At 34.4% G+C, this 4176-nt stretch overlaps 1 pseudogene across 1 annotated transcript; it reads right to left on the bottom strand.

Annotated features, from left to right (window-relative positions):
* Positions 1-487: 487 nt before the first annotated feature.
* LOC143726477 (uncharacterized) lies at positions 488-4053 on the bottom strand (annotated as a pseudogene). The gene is made up of 4 exons (XR_013198723.1): positions 3955-4053; positions 3632-3698; positions 1003-2876; positions 488-716 (listed from the first exon to the last, which is right to left on the bottom strand). The product of XR_013198723.1 is annotated as an uncharacterized LOC143726477 (transcript).
* Positions 4054-4176: the final 123 nt, after the last annotated feature.

Genomic DNA, 4176 nt, shown 5'->3' with positions numbered 1-4176 from the left:
TGTTGAAGAGTGATTTGTTGGCTCTGAAACATATTTTTAGCGCTTATCGAAAATGAAAGCAGGCTGAGCAGTTCAAGCACTTAAACATACAGGAGAAGTTTTAATATAGCTCAAAATTCATAAATGCATATAGGATATTTATTTATTGAATAATAGTGTGTTTAAATAAGATTGCACTATATTTAAAAATTTGTTCCAAAATTTGCATAATAATATGTTTGGAAAACCAAAAAATAAATATTGTTGTAGGTATGTTTTATTTTTTCAGATTCTTCCACAATTTTGCAAAAGATTGAGTCAAACAACTGATGGGGTCTTACAGTAGCATTATTTATTGGGATATTGGTAATGATATTAATCAAAATTAAATTTTATGTTAGTAGATATCCTTAAGCTTGTGCTCAGAGGATTTGTGACTGATTTGATCAAAGGTGGTAATTTTGTGATCCTCTGCATTACAGCACTGTAAAAACTAGTTCACCAGAAGGCAGTTTTCAAGTGCAGATTTATTAAACAAAGAAAAGTGCATTGGACAATACAAAAGGTAATATTAACCAAACCAAAATACTTAAAAAAAAAAAAAATACAAAAGATACATCCTCCATTATCAGAATCCTCTGAGAATCAAAAAGAAATTACTATAAATGATAAGCACAACAAATACAGTAAGATGTGGTAATAACAATGAGGCAGGAAACTAAAGACAAAAATCACCTCTAGAACAGCTAACGCATTCTCATCCTTTGGCGTCATATGTGACGCCATATGACAAAACGGCGAAATACTACGCACATGGCACCCTTTATCGTCAATATAACACGCACTGTGATGGGTAGGTTTAGGTGTGGGGTAGGGTCTGCGTCTCATATTCACGCTAAAGGATGCCAGTCAACTTTATGACGCCTTGGGTTCGCGTGTTATATTCACATTAAAGGGTGCCATGTGCGTAGTATTTCGCCGTTTTGTCATATGGCGTCACATATGCCGCCAAAGGATGAGAACGGGCTCGAACAGCACACAGTATTTGTGTAACAGCATCCCAAGAAAGACTTTCAATATTCAAGAGGAAAATGTGCCTTTACCTTACAGTGGACTAAATATTAATATACAGTTTTGATATGTAAATTAGTTTTATTGTCTATGCACAAATACTCTCTAGACAACACAAAAATGTGTGAAAAAGTGCCAGTGTTTACCAATATTACAAATGCTGTATATGAACAGCTTTGATCAATGAATTATAATTTTCAAAGTGCACTTTTATGATTTTCTTTACCTAGCTGAGGGATTTATTGTAGTTTTTTTTTTCATGTATTGCAGTGCTCTGTGTTTTTCTTCTCCTGCTCTCTTCTTGATGTTTTCCAGTATTTCAGCCTTTTCAGGCTCATTAATTTCCTTCAGCTTCTCAATCAGAAAATCAACATGTCGGAGTGTGTTCAGTGACTCAGTGTTGAGTGCGATCATCTCCAGAGTATCCACACAGTGAAAAGCATCCATCACCAGCTTAACTTTCTCCATCTCTAATGGTTGTAGTTCTTCTTTCAGCCTCTGGACCAAAAACTCACCATCCCTAACTTTAATTATATTGTCATCATATTTCTTCTTCAAATCTTCATTTGTCCTCTTCTCCTTTTTTGTGTTTGTTTCATATATTTGGGCTGCTTTGACATGTTTGCTGTAGTGGCATTTATTTGTGCACACTGTGCAGTGATAATTTTTCATTACATGGCACCATGAGAGATTACTGACCCACCAGCATCCTGGATAATGACAGTTCTCCTCACAGACGCTGCAGCACATCGCCTCACTGGCTTTAGAGAGATCAATATCAACCTTCTCTTTATAGGACACTTCAACTTCATACTCAAAGTTCTTATTTTTTTCTACAACTTTTCTGTGTTTCTCCAGATCTACTTGAGTTTGTTTAAGCTCATTCTGCTTAGGGTCCATGTTTTGAATATGGGATTTTATATCGGAGATTTTTGCCTCCAACCGCTTCCGTCGTTCCAACACATCTTGGGTCGTCTTCACGGTTTTTGGTTTTATGTTGTCAAGAAATTTGAAAAATCCTGTAATTCCTCTAAAACTGAGATCCCATGATTGCTTTTGGATCATCTGATTTTCTTCAAGAAATGTTTCTCCTTGACAGTTGTCAAACAGGAAGAACACCGGCTGATTCTGTTCATTTTTAGCACACTTGATTTCAGCCTGTTCAACAGCCGTCAGAATATTTTTAGGGATAGCTCCATGAGAGTATGTGAGGAGCAAAACTATGTTTTCATCAATATTACGTCCAAACAAAGACTGAACAGCATCAAATATGTATTGTTGTCTGTCAGAGAGACGATTCTGTGTTGCTTTAATCACCAGACACACTGCGTCTAGTTTCTGGATGCAGTCGTCACATTTGCTTAAACCAAGTAAATTCATGGCGATCTCTTTATCTCTCTCAACTCCACGAGTGTCTCCATATCCTGGTGTGTCGATGATTGTTAGATCAGTTTTACTCTCTTGTGGATAAAACCCATAAACAGTGATGATGGAGGTCTGACTGTGAACTGATGATTGGTCACTCTGATCATCTGTGATCTCAAACCAAACCTTGTCTTCTCTCTGAACATCTAACATGTAGTTGATCATCGCATTGATTAGTTTTGTTTTTCCTGTTCCTGTTTCTCCCACCATCAGAATGGTTTTATGGGGTTTGGTTTTGTCTCTCTCTCCAAAGGTTATTTTTTTATATGGTTGATTGATCATGAGAGTCTGTTGTTGGTGTCAGATGGTATCGAGTGGGAGTCCCCTTCTCAATTACACTACTTTGCTTGATGATTGCATTAAATTTGTGTAATCCTGGTTCTAAACTGTCCATTTTTTGTCTGTAATATAAAAAAAATATATAACAAAAAAACAGACAGTTTTGTAAAATGTAAATAATAATAATAAAATATAGGCTACTAGTTCATTTTTTAAATAAAGCAACATTATGCATCTCATCGTCAATAACATTAATATCTTCATCAATATCTTCACCAGAATAAGTTTTAAAAGAAACTGAAAGAATAGTAAAAGTCCTGCATGTGTCAGGTCAGCATAGGCTATTATTCACAGAATACCTCTATCCCTGAAGCGAACAACTTATCACCAATATAAAACTCACAACAAGCAGAAAAAAGTATAGTCACAACAGTTTATTACACAAAATGAAAAAAAAGAAATTACTATAAAAGTATTTAAAATGACTTGTGTCTTCAGAATACATGAAATGCAGTTCCTGATAGCTTTGTGTGAGGAACAGAGTAAAACTGCTGAAATCCTCTGTAAATCACTCTCTGTCAGTCATATCTTTCAAAAGATAAATCCAAACTTTAGCATGTCAAAATCAGTCATGACACACTTAAAAACCAATGACATATGACATCAAAGCTGTTATAATGTGTGTGCAGTTATTTTAACAATATGGAAAATGGGGACAATGATCAAATTTTAGTCTGTTTCTATTAAAATGAAGACTTGGAGAGCTACAGTCATTTAGAATAATTGAATAGTGCTTTTTTGGAATAAATTATTGTGACTTTACTTTTATCTGCCTTAAAGTCTGCACACATGAAATGATAGTGGGAAGCATTCTTACTTTTCATTAGAATCTGTCATGACTTGTTCCAGGTTCGAAGTCCTTCAAGTTCCCAAGCAAATTATTGCTAAAGAAAGTAAATACACGTACAAAAATTTACAACAATCACCAGTTCACAAAGACATAAATGAAACAGAATTTAAATTGTTTATATAAAAAATATTGGGAACATTAAATATATCCTTCTCTTTTGTCCTATTTCTGTATTTATAAGCCCTAGGTATTAACAATTATCTAAAATATACAACTCACAATTTGAGATACTAGATATAATCATAACCTTACTAGATTTAAGAGCAATACACATTTACTTACAATATTACCCGTTTGTTGAAGTGCTTCTTTGTCTAACTCACTTCAGGTACTTGCAGACTGGAAGAAACAGTTGTATTTATACACTGGCCAACACCCATTTTTTGAAGGTCACATGATTTAGAAGAAAGTGTAAAATACTGTAGCAAGCATGAAGTTGATAAAATGTATATACATTTAATGGAATGCCATTCTCTTATTCAAAATAAATTTGTGGGGATATATTCCTTATG

Source organism: Siphateles boraxobius, unplaced genomic scaffold, assembly GCF_051911475.1.
Source record: "Siphateles boraxobius isolate OS27281-9 unplaced genomic scaffold, OSU_SipBor_1 12, whole genome shotgun sequence".
Taxonomy (NCBI): domain Eukaryota; kingdom Metazoa; phylum Chordata; class Actinopteri; order Cypriniformes; family Leuciscidae; genus Siphateles; species Siphateles boraxobius.
The sequence above is the reverse complement of the archived record's forward strand: the minus strand, read 5'-3'. Positions and strand labels throughout refer to the sequence as shown.